The 21,096-nt window shown below is 45.1% G+C and overlaps 1 long non-coding RNA gene across 1 annotated transcript; it reads left to right on the top strand.

Annotated features, from left to right (window-relative positions):
• Nucleotides 1–9,092: 9,092 nt before the first annotated feature.
• LOC131832692 (uncharacterized) lies at nt 9,093–20,323 on the top strand. The gene is made up of 3 exons (XR_009354142.1): nt 9,093–9,289; nt 15,676–15,938; nt 19,627–20,323. It is a non-coding gene; the product is annotated as an uncharacterized LOC131832692 (long non-coding RNA).
• The last annotated feature ends 773 nt before the right edge of the window (nt 20,324–21,096 follow it).

Here is a 21,096-nt window from a genome sequence, read left to right as displayed (position 1 = left end):
CGCAGGGGGTTCCCTGCTCAGCGGGGTGCTTCTCCCTCTCCCTCTGTTATTCCCCTGCTGTGTGCATGTTTTTCTTTTCTCACTCTCTCTCAAATAAATAAGTAAAATTTAAAGATTATCTCTCTCAAATAAATAAGTCAAATTTTTTTTCTCAATGGGAGGGAGAAACAGACTCTCCACTGAGCAGGGAGCCTGATGCAGGACTCAATACCAGGAACCTGGGATCATTACCTGAGCTTAAGGCAGACACTTGAACCGACTAAGTCACCCAGGCACTCCAGTTATTTATTTATTTATTTTTATTATGCATATGTTTTATCTCTCTTTCTTTCAAGTCTTTTTTTTATCTTTTTACTTTTTTCATAAAACTGAATTATTTCAAGATGACTTGGTCAACCTCTTTTTCCCAACCCCATAGGTCATAGAGTACATTTTAACTGTTAAAATAATATTAGTATTTAAGTGCTGCCTACACAAATTAAGGCAAATTATCTGTTGTCTGTATTCCTGAAAATATATTTTTTTTATTATGCCTTCCTATTCCAATGACATTTTATAAGGATCTAAATGTTTACATTTGTGATTATTTTTTCAAGATAATAAAGCTATTACTTCATTTTTTTTATATCTGATGTTATTTAAAAAATTTTTGTCAGTCTGATTCTTGTTTCTTTATTAATGAATTATTTTTTTTCGCTCTAACACTTTTGATTTTTTTTTTTTTGTCTTTGGTATGTATGCCCTAGTTTGGGATTCATAGAGTCAACTAGAGATATGAATATTTTCTTTCTTTTCTTGTATGTAATTTTTAATCCAGTGTCTTGACTATTTTATGCTTGAGAAATAGATGTACATTAATTTCAAATATTTCTTTCCTTTTTCTTCTTTCATTTAAAAAATTCATTTATTTTATTTTATTTAAAAAATATTTATTTATTTATTTGGAGTAGAGTGAGAGGGTCACGAAGAGTGGCTGATTATATACTTTCAATTTGGGAGGAGTTTAGGAATAGCACAAGCCTCCAAGGTATTTTATAAACAAGGTTTCCAGGACCTTGAGGGGGCTAGCTATTGTTAGGGAAAGGTCATTTATTACTATTTAGTAAAAACTCAGGGAAGAGACTCTTCTGATGTGTATCAGTGGGTATATGCTTGGGAGATGATTGCCAATGTATATCTTGAGGGCAGGGGTGGGGAGTAGAGATAAAGAAGTTTCCAAAGTAATTTTTACATGTGAAAGTAGATTTTCAGTATGGGGGGGGTGGACTAAGAATGCTTTTTGCCCTGAATGGAGGTGTCCACATGGAAGCAGCTGAGTCCCCAGAGGAACTTCAAGGACTTGTCAACAGGATATGAGTAGTAAGGAAATCTAATTTTTTCTCTAGCATTTGTTCCACACACATCACCTACATCGTACACCTCTTCTATATTGATAATTTTAATGCTTTGCTGGTATCCAGATGACTATATCCTTAAGTGACTTCTTATCTTTATTGAATCCATTATGTATTCTATCCATTGTATTCTTAATTCAACTAGATTACATATATTTAATCTATTAGTACCACTAGGTTCTTATTCTTGTTTTTATTTCAAAATCTTTCCTTATTTCCATACATTATTTATTGGGTATATTTTAAATCGCTAATATACTCACTTATTATATATAAGCTGTCAACCTTATTCTTATTTTGAGGTAGCTATATCTTTTTGGGTTTTAGGACATCATACCAACAATGCCAAATAATTTTCAGACAACAGCAGGATCTCCAAGAATTCAACTAAATTCTGACACTATCTACCTGAACATAGCGTAAGATTTCATCAGTTAAGGGATCAGTCCTCCAAGACTATCTCCAACCCCACCTCAGATGCCAGCCTCACTGTAGGCCCCAGGTTATTACCTGTGCTTCTGACTGAGCAACTACAGGTTGGAGGTCCCAGTGGCCTACTTCTTACGTTCTTTTAATTTGCTACAGGGACTCACAAAACTCAGGAAAGTACTTACTTTATGTTTGCCAGCTTATTAAAAGATATAATAGAAGATTTAAATCAATAGATAGATAAAGAACTGCACAGGGAAAGGTATGGAGAATGGGCACAGAGCTTCTATTACCTTCTGTATGACTGCCAGTCTTCCTGCCTTTTCATACATTTAACAAACTAAAAGCTTTCTGAACCCAGTCCTTTCAGGTTTTCTGTGGAGGCTTCATGACAGAGACATGACTGACTAAATCATTGTCATTTGCTGATCTAATCTCCAGCTCCTCTTCCCTCCCCAGATAATCCTGAATTGGGAGGAAGGGGAGGCATGTTGGGCAAAAAGTTATGAAGGCTTTCACCAAGTGGTTGGTCCTTCAGGCAGCCCTTGCCTTGAGTGAGGTCTGAAGCTCACTTCATTAACATAACAAAACACACCTCTCTCACCCTAATCACAGGAAATTCCAAGAGTTTTAGGAGCTGTGAGTCAGTAGCCATGGTTGAAAACCAAATATTCAGATGACCAAAATATATTTCTTGTAAACCACTATATTACACTACATGCTTAAGGATTTAATTATGTGATCTTTTAAACTACTATTTTTCTAAGAGTATAAACTGTTCTGTCAGTAATCTGGATTGGGGAGTGATGTATTGCCAAATTTCTGTCCTTTCAGTCCCGGAAGTCAAAGAGAAACAACAGGAGAGCCCCTTAGGGCAGGAAGTTCAAAGTAACAATGTTGACTACCACTCCCTTTCTTGATTTTTTTTTTAAACAAGCAAATCATCTCTTCAGAGTTGCAGTTTAAAGCCAAGAACATGCGGAATTGGGAGAAAAAAATAGTTAAATTTGGAGAATTGCAGAGGTAGAATCAGAGTAGTGAAAGCCATTACAGTAACTGAACTAACTGAGGTCAGTCTTTGGTGAATCACAGAAACAGGTGGAGTTTTCAAACAAAGGAATCTTTGTTTACAACATACAAGGAGATCACAGGGAATAAGTTCCAAAGCCTTGACTGTTTGAACAGGAGAGAGATTTTTATTTAGTATTCAAGATGAATACTCAGAAGGGAGAGATTTATTATCCCGTGTATGGTTGGTCATAAGGTTGTGGATGCATGCACATCCACATATGTATTTGGGCAATATGTATTGCATGTTCACCTGAATGAAGCTTGTATTCCACCGAGGGCAGAAACTTCAACGTTAGAATAAAGCAGAGGTAACTGTTGGACAAGGGAAAGGGACTCTGCAGGATTCAAGAGCAGATATAAACTAGATGGGGTCTTGGGTTCATTTTCTGGGACAAGGCATGCAAGGCCTTGATTACTTTTGAAATAGCACTAGGAGTTTTACCACTGATTTATTGTCTCAATAGCTTAGGCTATTTCCTGGTTTGGTGGTGACTGTTAGTTTTCCCATTGCCTTGTTCCCTCAAAATCTTTAACTAGTGAGGTTTTTGCATTTCTTTGTAAGAACCTCCCAGGAAGTTTTGGAAGAAGTGTGCTTGGGCAAGTCCGCAGGTGGGGTATAGATCATTGAAAATAGCTGGGGACAAAAAATGACTTTTCTTATGTCAGGAAAACTATATCTCATCTTTAATTTTCTGGGAACCTCTAACTCTTTCTGCTGATGTTACTAGCAGGCATCTGAGATATTACTGATTGTTCTCTTGAACCTAAGGAAAAGGAAATGTAGAAAGCAAAAGACAAAACTTTAAAATCTATCCTGCAACTCATCAATTCACTGCAGCCACCTCTCTGTCTTTCCCTTTCTCTTTTTCTCTCTTTCTCTTTCTCTCTCACATACGCACAACACACGCAAATCAACTTAAAACTATTTTTAATTTTCCCTATTCCATTTTAATATACTTAGGCATGATCATTTTCTTAGTAAATACAAGAAAAAAAATCTAGGATTCCATCATTCTGTGTGATTAAAGTTTTGAGGAATTTACTTCCATTGCACTTATAAAAACACATTTTACTTAAGTAATATTATATAATAAGGTCCCTGCATTTTTCTTATTCTCCAACTAGTGTTATTTGGCAATTAATAATTTGTCAATCAATATTCCCCTATATCTGAATGTGTGGGCTGTGAGAGATGAGTTAGAGGCAAGGATGGTGAACACTCCCAACAGCTGCAGACTACATATATCTTAAGCCATGATTTTCTTTGCAAAGGTCAACATTGATAATGTTCTAGTCATACCTCCGTGTACCAGGAAAGAAGTAGCATATTTCTTGAAAGGCACAGCTATCAGAGCTCCATTGAGAAACCGTAAAGATGGAGAAGGGATTTACAAATTAAATATCTGATAATGGACATCTACTCTGATTATTAAAAAATGAAGAAAAATAAAAAACCTTACTAATAACCAAACAGAGTATCCACTTTTACATGTGAAGGAAATAATGGAAGAGACATGTCACCAAAAGTATATGGATGGCTTATAAGCACATGACAAATTTCTCAACATTTAGACATTAAAGAAATACAAATTAAAATCATAATGAGACATGCTTACATATCTATTAGAATGGCTAAAATTATAAAGGCTAATTGTACTTGGTCTGAGCTAGATTGAGAAGCAAAAAAAATCTAAATTGTTGTTGGCATATATCATGGTACAACCACTTTGGAAAATAGTTTGAAAGTTTTTTTAAATGCAAAATATGTTGCAGTTACACAAATAGCCATTTTACTTCTAGGCATTTAACCAAGAGAAACAAACCCTATGTTCATACAAGGACTTGTATATGAATTTCATAGCAGCCCTATTTTTAATAAATGAAAACAGTGGAAATGTTCATCAATGTCCATCAGTCGAGCAAAGACAAATTATGATCTATTCATTAAAGAGATTACTATTCAACATCAAAATGAACTATTTACAATTGGAGATTCTCAAAGTAATGATGCTGAGAAAAGAAAAGCCAGGCAATGAATAGTATATACTGTGTGATTCCATGACTATAAAAAATCTAGAAAATACAAATTTATATATAGTCACAGTCATCAAATACATTGGTGAGATTTTAGTGCCTTCTTCTGTGCTCCCATAGCTTCCTACACTTGGATCTCCGAGCATTTGTTACACCATGTGAAAATATGAACTCTTTTTCTTTATTCTGTCTTACTAGAATAAGAATCCTTGAAATTTTATGGACATTTGAACTCTCAGTTATTAGCAGAAATTCTATCACACAGTAAGTTTCCAAATATAAAAGCCAGAGTTTTACAATGACTTTGAAGCTTTTACATGATCTAGCCACTAATTTAACCTCTGTGACCTCTTTCCCTGCTACTCTTCAGTCACTCACAGTGGCCTCCTTGCTATTCCTCAGATATTCCAGGCATGATCCAACCTTATGGCCTTCAAGATAGCCAATTCCTTTGTCTGGAGTGACCTTATTGCTGATAGTTCTGGGCAAATACATCACCTTTCCATACCTTTGTTCAATTGTCAGCTTCATTGTAACTACCCTGATCTTCCCATTAAAAATTTTAACTCCCCATCCCCTGCCTAGCAACCTTGATTTTTCTCACCCTGATCGAATTTTTCTTTTTCCCCATTGTACTCATCATTTTTGAATGCACTATGCAATTTTTATTAAGCTTTATAGCTTTTAATTGTCTCACCCATTAAAATAAAAGTTCTACAAAGCCAAGTATTTCATTTACCAGTGTAGTCTGAAGTAATATCTGCCATATAATACGTTCAATAGACAATTGGTAAATTTCAGAATAAATTAATGTTGAGAGTATACTGAATTTTATAAGTCATTTCAATAATTTTTCCAAAAAATAAACAATGTAAAATATACCTTAAATTTACTTTCAAAATATTTTATAGCATATAATGGACAATATACATAAGCCTTAAAGAAACAATCATATAAATAACCATTTCATACCTACTTAAAAACTGCATAATACCATACTCCTAGATCCTCTCTGAACGCTTAAAATAACCCATCAAAGGAGATACATTTTTAAAAATAACAGATTTTTTGTCAAATAATTTAATAAATTAAAAGTTTCATTCATCTATGTAGATCATAATAAATGTTTTTAATAAGCATGAAATTATAACTCTGAAGTGTGCTAAAATGAAACCACCTGCTAAGGGTGAGAGAACAAAAATAAACATCATTTTTCCAAATAAGAGGAATTTATTACCTTTGAATCAAAGCATGTGGATTTGTTCAACATGGCAATAAAGGAATATGGAGATACAAACCATAGAAAGTCATATTTTAGATTTCTAAAAGACTTCGAAGTGAAGAGTATACATTCACTTCTCACTTATTGCTCCTACATATTCATGAATTTGGGAGAAAAAATAGGCCCTGTGTGTCTTAGCAACTAATGGGATATATTTTGATATTTACATGCTTACACATATTATGCGTTATAGTCTTCTCTTTTACATGCTCTAAAAAGGTTAACCCCGTTTCTGCAGCGATCTGAAAATGTGAAACAGTGCCTGAGTAGCTGAATTCATCTAATTCGAATTTCTTGCAGGTCTAAGACCTATTGCTTTTCACTTGACTGCCTCCTTTTTCATCTGTCAATTGGTTACAAGTTCTGGTACTGAAGAGAATACTTTGGGGCTGGTGGCTCAGTGGGTTAAAGCCTCTGCCTTCAGTTCAGGTCATGATCTCAGGATCCTGGGATCGAGCTCCACATCGGGACATAATGTAACGACAGATAGTTTATATGATAGCCCTTTGGGTACTCTGGTGGATGAATGTGTTTAAATTAGTTTTTCATGGACATGGGGAGTTAGAGACGAGAAGGGAGGTGGGCGAAATTGGAAGGGGAGCTGAACCATGAGAGACTATGGACTCTGAAAAACAATCTGAGGCTTTTGAAGGGGCGGGGGTTTGGGAGGTTCGGGTACCAGGTGGTGGGTATTATAGCGGGCACTGCTTGCATGGAGCACTGGGTGTGTTGCAAAAAGAATGAATACTGTTATGCTGAAAATAAATAAAATATAAATTTAAAAAATATTAGTTTTTCGTAAACTACAAAAAAAAAGAAAAGCGCTCCCATTAATAGCGTACACTTTAGGGTTCACAAAGCACGTGCCAACAATAAAAATAATGATGGGTTACCGTTACAATTCATAGAAAAGGAGGTACAGGGAAATTGAATGAAAGAGAATAACAAAGTAGCTTCATAAGTCAATCTTCCTTGTAAAAAAATTAACCTGAAAGTGCATTTCTGCCACCTCTCTCCTGTGTGATATGATAAATAACGACCACGATACATGAATTATAGTTCGGGGTTTTGAAAAGCATATTAGCTTTACACCAACACTTGAGCTTTTATTGATTTATTTATTTATTGCTAACAAGATAGCTTGATTTGATATGCGGTTCCTGACAACCAACCTCAGAAATAATTCCATCTTCATGAGAAGTCAGAAAGAACCACAAACCAAACCTCAAAATAGATTCAAAGAGAAAATACTCTTTTAAAAATTTCCCTTCCTGGGGCACTGGAGAGGCTCAGTGAGTTAAAGCCTCTGCGTTTGGCTTTTGATCCTATGGTCCTGGGATTGAGCCCCATGTCTTGCTCTCTGCTCAGTGGGTAGCCTGCTTCCACCTCTCTCTCTCTCTCTGCCTGCTCTCTGCCTACTTGTGATCTGTCTGTCAAATAAATAAATCAATAAAATCTTTAAAAAAAATTTCCCTTCCTATCAGAAGCAGACCAAACCACTAACAAATTCCCCAGAAAGCTTCATCTAAAAGGTTGTACTTTCTTCAGACACCCAGCAGGACCTTCTTCTCTGGGCCTGGTATTTCTTCAATGGCCTATTCCAGAGAATAAGACACTAAACTACTGAGCGCCATGGGCCTCAGAACCACGAAAGAGATGATGAGGGGCACAAAGCATGCCTCTGGTTACCAAGAGGGTATGGAAAAGTTTGCTGCTCTTCTGAATTTTTCAAAGCTGAGTTTTTAGCTGGAGGCCGCTCCTTTATGATAAATTGCTGATACCGTATATTAAAAGCTATTATGTGTGGGGCACCTGGGTGGCTCAGTGGGTTAAGCCGCTGCCTTTGGCTCGGGTCATGATCTCAGTGTCCTGGGGTCGAGTCCCGCATCGGGCTCTCTGCTCAGCAGGGAGCCTGCTTCCCCTCTCTCTCTCTGTCTGCCTCTCCGTCTACTTGTGATTTCTCTCTATCAAATAAATAAAATCTTAAAAAAAAAAAAAGCTATTATGTGATCTTTTACAAAGCATTTCCTATCTTTGCATTCTCATGTGCCAAGACAGACACGGATTATTTAAAACCCTGAAGACAGTGCTATTGCATTTAAACTGCCTGTAACCTTCATGAAATAGATTTATGATTGATGATAGATTTAGTTAAAATATAACTATTTTACATATTTACTCTCAGTAAAAGATTTCAACCTGCTCATTTAAGTAACTTGGTGCATAATCCCTTTTCTATTAAACAATAGTGCAAAGACGAATGCCCTGTTTCGGAGAGAACGACAAGCTATTTTTCTAAAATGGCCATATGCATATATATCAGGCGTCCTGTTTTCACTCCCTTTGTGGAGCACCTACCCTGGAGGTCATGTAATAACCAATGACCAAAAAACAATAAAAAAACCCAAACATCCAGGTCGAAGTGCCATCCCTGCCTGGAGATGATCATACTGCACATACAGATCCTGGGCAGGCATCTCAGCCCAGGCCTGTGCTGGGGAAGCTGGTTCTTGGCTTTGGGCGCAATCAGGAAGCCAGCAAACTGACCCCAGAGTGCAGCCAGGGTTAACAGTACTAACGATCTTTTCGTAGCGAGGCCATGTGCAGACACCCGCTCAGGGAGCCAGGCTAGGAGGCTGCCCAGCAGTGGCGCTGGCAAAGCTTGCAGCCCCCCGGGGCTTCGCCCTGGGCTCCAGTCCGGGCTGGGCCTCAGGAGGGAGGGGCGCGGGGGCGGCGCAGAGAAGGGGCTTTGCTAATTGCCAAAGCAGGAAGTGAGCTCCTGGAGGACTCAGGAGGGAGGGGGCGGGGGCGGGGCGAGGATGGCCAGAAGAAGGGGCTTTGCTAATTGCCAAAGCAGGAAGTGAGCTCACGGAGGAGTGGCAGAGAGTCTGGGAGGAGGTGGAGGGGCTGGCGCAGGAGGGGCATGCAGCGCTGCAGTGCTGTGCTGTGGCCTAGTCGGGACTGCAGGACCCAACGGATTCGCCGCCCTCGCGCTCCCCCGTGAGGCCGCACTGTCCCGCTCCTCCTGCCTGCTGCCCCTCCCCGCCCCAATGCTTCTCTGGACCACCCTTGCGCACAGGTAAAGTGACACTGCACTGCGTCCTGACCTGGAGCAGAAAGCGGGGGACACGAACTGGGGGCGGGGAGGGGGGTTGTCGAGGCCCAGCCTCCCGTGAACCCCAGGGCACCGGGACCACCCCTGACGCTGCGCTGAACCCGGGTCTGCATGGGGTCGGGCTGTGGGCAGCGCCTTGTAGGTGCCCCCCCCCCCAGCGGGCGCGCTAGCCCCCATCGTTCGGCACCCCCACGCGAGTGTGCTGATGACCCCCTTCCATCCCCCGCTGTGGCCCTGCTGCTTTTGTTCTGGACTTGGGATCCCAGGTGGAAACTAGTCCCTCAGACCTCCCTGGCAGCAAGGAGGGCAGGGAGGGATTCTTGGTTTTCTGCCCTGGCTCTTCCTCTCTCCCCATTCACATGCCTTCTGGCTTCCCTTTCCTCTCCTCATTGTCAGTTTTATTAAATGGTTTTCTTCTGCATGTTGACTTGAAGAGCTATTTCATGAATGAATATACAGGAAACTGTGTCGGAGCCCACCTGTGAGAGCCCACCTGTAGAGGCCTTTCATTAGAATGGTCTCTGGTTCTAGCCTCAGTTCAGAATACTGCATGTACCTGAGGACCGAGTCCAGATGTTTCTTTCATCTCTGACTTGAATTTGAAATCCTCCTCAGACTTCAGCTTCCAGGATTTCTCCAGTCCTTGCTCTCCCACTGTCTTGGTGGGGATGCGCCATGAGTGTTGAACACAGGAATGAATGAATGATATATACCCCAGGTCGCTGGGGCTTTGTCTTGTTTTGCTGAGGTTGGAAAGGCTTGGGAGAGACCCCCTGTATGCAGATACAGAGCTGCATGCAATTGCTTAGATAAACGTGTTCCCCACTTAATTGCTTGGGCATTGAACATTTTGCCCTTCACCTGTGGCTTGAGCAGTTAGGAGGAGACAATCTGGAGGTGAATCAGAAGATGGCTGAATCCACATGGTGGTGGTCTGGGTTTGGGAGATTTTCCTGGAGATTCAAACAAAAGATCTAAATTCTTCCAGTGGGGAGTGGTAAACATTTTATCGATGGGAGATGGAAAATAAATGGTTTGATTACCTTTCCCTCCCCCTCAAAACCCATTATTTGAAAAAACAAAAAGGGAAGTGAAGGGAGAAATCCTCCCACTCCCATCCCCACTCACCTCTATAGCCACCTCCTCTTACAAAAACCTAACAGACAAGGTGCCAAGAAGTGTTAGGTACCAGCAGTGGTCTCAGATCTCATTCAAGGATCATGGTGAAAGGCATCCAAAGAGATTGTGGGGGCACAGGGATCCAATTAAGGGGGACAAGTTTAAGGTTTGCCTGGTCCCCTAAAAATTAATGGCACTAGAGAAGATGAGCTTTGGGAACTATAGCTTAATGGATACAATGTGTAAAAAGCTTCAGTGAGTCATGGTGGGAAGAGGCCATGAGGGCAGCAAATACAGTCTTAGATGATGTGATTAATAGCACTACAGGCTCTAGATTTCCTGTGGTGGTGTTCTTGGCAAGACCAGCCCGGCCCAAGTGGATACTCACAACCTGGAACAGAGGGTCTTGGAGATCCCAGCACGTGAGGTATGATGAGAGGGTAAAATGATAGGAGGTGTCCTTTGGAAGGACTGTCTCCTTGACTTTAAAAGGGAGAACCCAAATCTGTAGGTGAAATCTTTTTGGCTACAAAGAGGGCCGAGGCCTCCTAAGGTCAAGGTCTCCTCGTCACTTGCAAAGATGTGGAAGAACATATTCAGACATTTCAAAGATGTCCTCATGTCCATCGGTTCCCACTCTGGAATTCTATCAATAAGGTGAGAGTTCCTCTAGTTGAAAAAAAGATCTAAAAAGACTTCCCTTTCTCATGTAATTTCTGTAACCTCCAGGACACACCCACCTCCCCCTTCCAGCTCTGTAATGAAGCCACAGCTGGTGCCAATTTGTGGAACTCCTTAAAGGCTATTCTCCCTTATATACCCCCGGACCAAGTTCCCATGCTCCCTCACCTAATTTCCTGCACTCACCTCCCACCTGGTGTGATCACACCTGCAAGTGCTTTTACGAACCCCTTTGCCAAAAGGCAGCCAGAGTGACCATTCAAAGACCTTTCAGTTCCTGGCATTTGTCTCCATAGAAATCTGCACTGATCTTCTAACAAATTCTCAGTCCTCCAAAAGCACCCATAATCCTCCCATCAGTCTCTTCATACCCCTCCAACTGACTGACGCCTGTTCTGCCCCATCTCTCTGCCCTTCAACCACACTGCCTCCCTCTTCCTGTGGAGACCCCTCCTGGCGCCTGCCTCCAAGCACAGGTGATTCCCATTGATGGGAAGACCCTCTTCCTCTCCCCCATCTCCCCACTCCAGTTACTCCCACTTATTCGTGAGCTCACAAGCCCCATGGTACACACTCTCCATGCAGCCTGCTCTCTCTTTTCTAGCACTGGCCTCCGTTTCTAGCTGTGGTTGTGTCATGGATGTCCCTCCCCAGCCAGCCTCCAAGCTCTCCTTCCCTTTAGCTCCAACACCTGACACAGTGCCTGGCATGTAGTAAGCCCTGGCTAGCTTCTAAGAGCCTCACTGAGGGACTGAAAGCATTTTAAAAATGTCACCACGTAGGCTCCAAACTGTAGGCAGAAAAAGCTTTGCCTGGATTGACATTTTAGAGATGTATTCGTCAAGTTGGAAGTGTTCACTGACTTTACCTTGTAAAATTTAAAAAAAAAAAAAAAGGACCTCTGTATGGCTTCACATCTAACGAAGGCACATGTATACTATTAGACCACGTTATGAGCTTAATGGAAGGAGACAAGATGTTTTCGCTAAGAAAATGTATAAGACTGTTGAGTTCAAGTGGGAGGAAACAGTCCGTTTGTTGGAGCATTGCTATCTTACTCTATCACAGCCACTAATAAAAATCTGACACGGGGTGAGTCAGAATTGTCTGTCAGAGATGAGTTAGATCTGGCTCATGTTCCTACAGACATGAAAACCAGGAACGAAGAAGGAGGCTTTGAAAGCCTGGGTTGAGGAGGCGTTGTGGTTCACTGTGATGAGCTAAGTGCCAGGGCCACTGGCAGACACGCAGGCCTGTGTCCTTCCTTTGTTCTGGGGTCCCTCTTGCACCATGTGGTGAGGCTGGTGGCTGGAAGCAGCTCAGGACAGGACCCGGTGGCATCTTACCTCTCCCACCCTCCTTTGGGCTCCAGTGGGCTCCAATAGGTCCCAGGGGACAGCCTGCCTTCCTTGCAAAGCCCAGTAGCACTGGCAGCAGAAACTGGGACCAAAGACTGAGCACCCTGTTTGACAAGCTGGACCAGCCACCTCTTCTTCAGATGCAGGGGGAGCCCTGGCATCTTGACTCCTCCCTTCTCCCTTTCCCCTTTCCTGTCTTCCTTCCTCTTCCCTTCCCCTCTCTCCTTCCCTGGTGGTGCCCTTTCCCAATGCTCACTTCATCCCTTTTCCTTTCTACATGCCTGTCTTCTAGAGTTTCTTCTCTTTCCTCCCCATTACTTCCCTTCATCTGAATCTCCTCTTTGGTCCCTTTGTCCCTGCTTTCTGCTCCTCCTCCCCTTCCCTGGCCCCTGTTCAGCTCCATCCGGACTGCAGGCAGAGCTGGACTAACATGCTCACTTGCTAGCTTAGGCACCCTCCAGAGAAGTCACTCTTCTGTGGCCACCTTCCTGACCCCCTGGTCCCTTCTCCACTTGTTAAGATATTGCTCTGAAGTCTGAGGAGGACAGAGCAGGGCTGCCACAGAATCACGCCAGAGGAGAAACCAAACCATGTGTCCACACTGTCCCCCAGCACTGCTGCTCTGAGAGCTTTCGGAGTCCTCAACAGGGTTAGGATTTAGGGGCTTCTTCAGAACCGGGAGTGAAAACAACCATAGCTCAAAAGAAAAGCTATGGCCCCCACACAAAAGTAATTATCAAAAATGAAAACTATGTTAACTCTGAAGTCCCAAAGTCGAAAAATTGCCTTGAATCTGTCACTAGAATGCACCCAAGGCCTCACTCTCTGGGTTCTGGGTGCCCTGGGAATGGCAGGAGGCTCTGACACGCGCAAGGGGGTGCCAAACGATGGGGTCTAGCCCGCCCGCTGGCGGGGGGGGGGGTACCTCGTGTGGCGCTGTCCTCTGCCCGACCCCTTGCGGACTGGGTTTGGCGTGGCGTCCGGGGTGGTCCGGGTGCCCTGGGGTTCGCAGGAGGCTGGCGCCCGACACCCACCCACGTTTTCTGCTTCAGGTGAGGGCGCGGCGTGGTGTCACTTTACCTGTGAACAGAGGGTCCTCTGGAGAAGCGATGGGGCGGGGAGGGGCAGCAGGGGACGGGAACGGGACAGCGCGGCCTCGGGGGCTAGGCTGGAGCCCAGGAGCGCGCGGGTGGCGAGTCCGGTGGGTCCTGCAGTCCCGACTGGGCCGCAGCTCAGCACAACGGCACTGCGCGCCCCTCCTCCACCAGCCCCTCCACCTCCTCCCAGACTCTCCACCGCCCCATACTCCGCAAGCTCACTTCCCGCCTTGGGCAATTAGCAAAGCCCTTTCTCCGGGACGCCCCCTGCACTGCCTTCGCCCCCCTCCCTCCTGAGTCCTCAGGGAGCTCACTTCCCGCTTTGGAAATTAGCAAAGCCCCTTCTCTGCGCCGCCCCCGGCCCCCTCCCTCCTGAGGCCCGGCCCGGGGCGGTGCGGGGCTAAGCCCGGCGGGCTACGAGCCTTGCCATCTCAGGCGCTGGACAGCCTCTTAGCCTGGCTCCCTGAGCGGGTGTCCGCGCGTGGCCTGGCTGCGTAAAGATCATCAGTCCTAAACGCCAGCTGCACTCTTGGGTCAGTTTGCTGGCTTCCTGATTGTGCCCAAAGCCAGGAACCAGCTTCCCCACCACAGGCCTGGGCTGAGATGCCTGCTCCGGATCTGTCTGAGCAGTCTCCTTGTCTCCAGGCAGGGATGGCACTTCGACCAGGATGTTTGGGTTTTTTGTTTGTTTTTTTGGTTTTTGGTTATTACATGACCTGCAGAGTAGGTGCTCCACAAAGTGAGTGACAACAGGATGCCTGATATATACGCATACGGCCATTCTAGAAAAATAGCTTGGGGTTCTCTGGGAAACGCGGCATTGGTCCTTGCACTATAGTTTAATAGAAAAGGGATTATGCACCAAGTTACTTAAATGAGCATAGGTTGAAACCGTTTACTGAGAGTAAATATTTTTAATAGTTATATTTTAACTAAATCTATCATCAATCATAAATCTATTACACGAAGGTTACAGGCAATTTAAATGCAAGAGCACTGTCTTCAGGGTTTTAAATAATCCGTGTCTGTCTTGGCACATGAGCATGCAAAGATTGGAAATGGTTTGTAAAAGATCATATAATAGCTTTTACTAATTCTATTTATTTGACAGACAGAGATCACAAGTAGGCAGAGAGGCAGGCAGAGAGAAAGATGGGGAAGCAGGCTCCCCGCCAAGCAGAGAGCCTGATGAAGGGCTCGATCCCAGGACCCTGAGATCATGACCTGAGCCCAACTCACAGGCTTAACACACGGAGCCACCCAGGCGCCCCCAGATGAAATACATTTCTGACTTAGAAACTTCAGATAGAATTTTTTTGTCCATAATGACAACTGAAGAAAATGTGTCATCCCTAAACCTAACCTTAACCCCTAACAACGCTGAAACCTAAGCTGACCTTAAAGCCCAATCTAGAACCCTGAATCCCAAACCTGAAATGGAACCCAAAGCCTGTACCTGAGCCCTGGATCCAAGCCCTGAACCACGAACCCAAACCCTAAACCAGACCTCCAAGTCATGAAACCTGAACCCAAATCTCAGCATGAAGCCAAACCCCAAATTTGACCTTGAACTTTATCCCATAAGCCCTGAGTCTTAAAGCCTAAATCATAAACTTAAAGCCCTAAACTATAACTCTGTTCCCTTGTCCTTCACTCTAAGTCCTCACCCTAACACTAAACCCAAAGCCTGATCTAGAACTCTGACTAAAACCTGAACCTGAACCCAAATTCAAATCCTTCACCACACTTTGCTTATGCACTTGCCATTGATGGATATTTGCAGATTCTACCTTTTGATTCTTGTGAACATTGTTTGGGTTGGGGGCTAGGGTTAGGGTCTTGGATTAGGGTAGGGTCCAGGCTTGAGACCAAGTTGAGGTTAGAGTGTGGGTCTGCATCAGGGCCATGTTCAGTGCTACTGTTTGGGTCAAGGACTGTTGTAATTCCACATTGTTTCCAATTCATTGTTCCTTAGCTATTTGGGGGGAAGTTGGGGAGTATTGGGCTCCATGCAGCTTGAATTTCCGGAATGAAATGGCGTCAGCTGGACCCTGGGAGGGAGCTGGACTTTCCACTGAAGGGTGAATTCCCACAGTCCTGCACTGCCTGACACCGCCTGCAGAGGGCGCCAGACCCCAGCTCCCGCCCTGAGCCCAGGCTGCGCAGCCACAGCTGGGACCGGAGCCCCGCCTCTTCGGGACCCACTGTGGAGACGTCTGGAGAATGTGGGGCGCCTCCCACCCTGACAGGACAAGCTGAGGAGGGTGTGGCTCTGTATCCACACTGACCAGACCCGTTGTGGAGGACGCGCCCGCACTGGCAGCAGTCCAACCTCCTAAGGACCAGACGCTGGAGGAGGTGAGGAGAAGCCGCCTGAGTGGACTGTCAAGGGATTTGTGGTCTCAGGACCCCACAGAGGAAGGGCGCCCTGTGTAGACACTGGGGCTTCCGTCGTTTTGTGTGAGGAGACGTGGCCTCCTGCTGTGCTGTGCGCGGGGCTGTGGGGTCCCCGCTTTCTGGGCTCGGGTGCTCCTCGGTCCTCGTCTGTGTTTGTGTGCTCGCGGATTCGGTTCCTGGGGCTCCTCAGATGGTCTGCAGTCAGGGAGCGTCCGCCTGCTTTGGTGCTTGTGCTATCCGCACCCCAGCCCTGCAGGGTCCTTCCCGTGTCCACACCCACTCCAGGCTTGTGCCGAGTCCGGAAATTCGGGAGCCAGAGTGAGGACTCTGTAGACGGTTTTGGGGAGAGTAGGTATTTTCCCAGTGTGGGTTCTTCCCTGAGCACAGTGCCTCCCCATCTCCGTGTGTCCCCCTCCCTATCTGTCGTCATTGTTGCAGGGCTGTCAGAGGACAGGTCTGTCACCTTCTTGGTTAGGGGCCTCCCCGGTATCTTGCTGTCTTGGATGCAGGTGTAAATGAGATCGTTCTCCATAGTCTCTTTCTGATGGTTCCTTCTGAGCACGTAGGAGTGCCACTAATTTGTGCATATTGATTTTGTTCCTTGCAAGTTCTTGAATTTATTAGTTCGATTTGCTTTAAACTCAATCTGCCAGTTATTTGACCAGCAGCATGGGTTTATTTGGGAAGAGCAGAGAATGGCAGTCTGGGCTGAGCAAGCTAAGGTTCCATCACAGGCAAGTGCGAGAAACAAAGGAGAGGAACATTATTTCATGGAGGAGGAAGAAGTTGGGAAGGGTGCTTGAAGGAAAGTCCCCTGGAGAAAGGCAGGGTGATGGAGAATTCTCACCAGCTGAGCTGCAAAACTCCTACAAAAAGTCAGGAGATGAACCTCCAGCTTCCCCTGTGGGGCCTGGAATTGGTGAGTTTCTCCTGTGGGGGATTGCAATGTGGGGTCTGTAATGGGCACTGAGCACCAGGCGCCCCCTTCCAGCCTCCCCTTCTGGCATCCCCAGTCCACTTTACTGGGGCTTCCCTTCCTGCTTTTGCACAGTTCTAACCAGCTTGTGGTGGAACGTTGTGGAAAACTGAAATTCCAAATCCACTGCTTCTACTGCACCTGAGATACAGGGGCCCATGATTTAATCCTCCCACGAGTCTCTTGCTAACATGTGTCCTCTCCATGTTGGGTGACCTGGATCTGGAAGGGCTTGGCCTCCATCCCAAAGTCTGATGTTCTCTCTGCTTCCGTGTCGTCGTGCTAACATGGATGTTTGGAAGAGTCATTTCCTCTGCGGTGACTTCAAAGTGCAGTCAGCTTGTTATAGCAGCACAAATACGTGCTGTCCCCACACTCAGATTCCCCAGCCGTCATTTCTGTACCACCTTTGCCACTTCACACGGGATGCTTCAGTGTGTTTGATCCCACACCAGGACAATAACCTGCAGAACCACCACATAACCTGAAATGAGGAGATCATTACAGAACCCATCCAAGGGTTAGTGTTAGGGACCAGGGACATGGCAGGACTGACCTGAAGACCCCATGGAGAGCTGTCTGGGTGGCTGAGTTGACAGTGTAGGTGAGGGTGAGTGTCTGGCTTGGCTTTGTGTCCAAAAGTCATCTCTGTGTGGGTGTGTCCTCAGCTGGGCATGCAGATTTCTGCTCCTCTGAATCCTTTCCAGAGTTCCAAATGGCACAGTTTCCTACTGGGCGGCAGGCTGAGTCCACTGGGATTGCCCAGGTGTCCCCAAATTGTAGGGCACCTACTGCAAGGCCTTTGGGGTCAGAATCCTGAGAACCAAACCAAAGGTTATGGTTAGGGCCCACCACATGGCAGGCCCGATCTGCCAGCACGCTGTCCATCTTTCTGGGGGAGGGGGCAGTCGAGGGATTTGTTCAGGGTGAGTGTCAAGCTCCAGGTTTGCATCCAGGGGCCTGCTGAATATGGGGGTGTCCAGAGGTAGGAATGCAGATTTCAGTTCCTCTGAATCCTTTCTGGAGTTCCAAATGGCATGGTTCCTTTCAGGGTGGCAGGGTGAGTCCTATGGTGTTCCTCACTGTCCCCAATCTCTGAGGCTTTGGAGCCAGGCCGTCGGGGACAGACCTCTCAGGACAGAATCTAGGCTTAAGAGTTTGTGCCTATGGGCATGGCTGCACTGATCTGAAAGCACTGTGGCGAGGATCACAGGTGTCTGAGTTGAGAGCATGGTTCAGGATCAGTATCAAGGTCTGGGTTTGGGTCCAGGGGACTGCTGAATGTGGGGGTGGTCTCAGATGTCCAAGATGATTTCCCCTACTCTGAATCCTTTCCAGCATTACAAATAGCTTGTTTTCCTCCTGAGTGGCAAGCTGAAATCTCTGGGATTTCTCAGGTCTTGCCCTTGCCCTTGCAAGGGCAAGATACTTTTTACAGTAAAAGAATTCACAAGATGAGCTGAATAGCAGAAAAGACACAGCTCAGGAGTAAATCAGTGAACAGGAATATCATGCCAAAAACTTCTTTGAGAACACACTACAGAGCAAGGGAAGATAGGAGAGAAAGATGAGATATAAAGGAAAAACCCTCCAACTTACCAACATCATTCCCTAATTGTGTATTTCCATTGCTGTCAGCTCCTTCCCAGTCAAAAATAAGTCACCTGAGCCAGCCTTTTTTCTTCCTGAGTTTGGGGCACTGCAAAGCCCACAAGAGGGGCCAAGGGCACCCCTGTACCTGCTGAGCTGAGCCCATTTGTACCCCAACAGTGAGAAGGTACCAGCCTGGCCCTCTGGTGCTCCATGGTCTGTGGCAGTCCTTCATTCTGGACCCTGCTTTGTTGCTCTTCCTTCCGTAACGCTGGTCTCAAACTAGGGATTGCTCCTGGAGGAGGAACTCAGGGAGATGAGGCTCAGGAGGAACTCCCTGCCTGGAATCTCCGTGTGAGGAGGGCACAGCCAACAGATTTTGCCCAGGGACTTGCAAAATGCAGAGAGGCAGATTTCTTTTCTGTCTTTCTCTCTCTAGCCTCATACCAACCAGGAGTTCTTAGAACTTTCTTCAGTGACTTCTAGGTGTAGCTTGGCCATTATTTCCACAGAAAGGCCACTTGAGCATGATCAAACACACGTATAAGCAATTACATTTAAAAAAAAAAACAATAAGCCAATGCACACAGACCTTTGACTGCAGCACAGGACGCTCAAGGGACCAGAGTCCCTACCTTGGGCAATAGTGGTAGAGGCCGGGTTCTGCCACGCAGGTCCCTAGACCTTTGGCAGTTTCCACGATTGCAAATCCAGACATGCAGAATCCTGAGGGACAACATACTAACTGCAAAAGAGCAAAAATTCATCAGGATTCAGAGAGTGGAAATCCATTTGTACTGGAAAAGAAAGAAGTAGGCTTGCTGTGAATCCAGCAGGGAGGACAGGCATAGATAAAGGCTGGTGTATGGGTCACGGAAACTATTGTTTCTCAAGGGTCATGCTGTCTCTGTAAAATGCTATGAGGACTGTCTCTTGGGGAACTCCTGCTTTCCTACCAGTGAAACCCCCAGATTCTGCTTTGCTAGTCCCATGGATTCCTGGGGATACCCAGTTGATAAGCTACGCTGTCCTCATGACAACACTTGCTAATGGACTGAATGTGTGTGTCTTGTCCCAATTCAGATGTTGAAGCCCTGACCCTCAAGGAGTGCCATCAGGAGGTATGGGCTTTGAGAGGTGATGAGGTCATGAGATTGGAACACTTGTGAATGAGATAAAAGCACTTCTGAGAAAAGACCCGAGAGATTGTTCTGCCAGCTGTCATCCATGCAAGGCTACAACAGAAATATGGGCATCTATAGATAATGAAGCAGTCTCTTGCTAGATATCAGATCTCCCTGGATCTTGCTTTTGGACTTCTCAGTCTCTAGAACTGCCAGGAATAGTACATGCTTTGCTGTTTCAGCCACCCAGTCTGTCATCATTTGTTGCAGCAACTTGAACTGAATAAGGCAGAGCCCAAGTCCTGGTTAATCCCTGCTTCTACACATTTCCCCTCAGAAAGAGCTTCTAATCCAGAACTGACCTCTGCTTTCCATACACGTGCTTCAGACTCCTTCTGTGAGAGCCCAGACTTTGTAAAAGACTCCTCCCTCATGGCAACCAGCATTCTGTGACTCCTGAGGAATGTCCTCCCTGACTGTATTGAGTCAATCAATCTGATTTTGATTCTGGAGTCGCAGGATCAAGGACTGCATCAGGCTCCCAGCTTCATGGGGAGTCTGCTTCTCCCTCTGACCTTCTCCCCTCTCATGCTCTCTCTCTCTCTCTCACTCTCTCTCTCTCAAATAAATAAATAAAAATCTTTAAAAAATCTGATTTTAACAGACCATAAGCTTGTTCTTGCTGTTCTTTGGAAGATTAGGCATTAGCCCTTCGGAGAAAGTGCTGAATGGCTGCTTCATGAAGGGGTGAACTGTGTCCCCAAAGTCTCTTTTTGCTGCCTTCTAATCACAGATGCTGAGACAAATCCTCCCAGGTGCTGGTTTTTCAAAGCACTTAATGCTTTGGCTTTGAAGTTCCTCACTTGACAGTTCTGCTTTAATCAGTTTGTGACAAAACAGCCAATTGGTGGTGGATGCAAAGTGCACTGATAAAGTTAATATCAGGGAACAATTTTTTGAGTGTCATGCATGTGCATGTGTGTGCACACACATATCCATGTGCTAAGCATTATGGTAAATGTCTGACAAGAACTAAAACATCAAAAAGTCAGGATACCCCATTAGCTGATATTTTTATTATTCCTACATCCTAAACTATGAAAAACAGGGTCAGAGAATAAGAAGTGGCAAAAAGAATCAAGATTTGAGGCAGTTCGATTTCACAGCCAGCCTTGATCAATAGGCATGTACACCTGTGTCTAATTTCAGCTCTGTGTAACCTTGCCATAACCTTGGATAAGCCATTCATCTCTCAAGTTTGGGTTCTTGGTCCAAAGAGGGAAGGGGCACAGGTTGAGTACCTCCAGTGGGACTTCCTGGCAGGCTTGTTCATCCAAGCATTCCTGTTTCAGTTTGAGTAATTGAATCCAGTCTTTGTTTTACCGAAGGCCAAGCTTGTCCAGTGTGTCCATGCCACCAGCCAACAGCA

Source organism: Mustela lutreola, chromosome 5 (assembly GCF_030435805.1).
Source record: "Mustela lutreola isolate mMusLut2 chromosome 5, mMusLut2.pri, whole genome shotgun sequence".
NCBI lineage: Eukaryota > Metazoa > Chordata > Mammalia > Carnivora > Mustelidae > Mustela > Mustela lutreola.
Note: the sequence above shows the minus strand (reverse complement) of the source record. Positions and strands in the feature narration are given on the sequence as shown.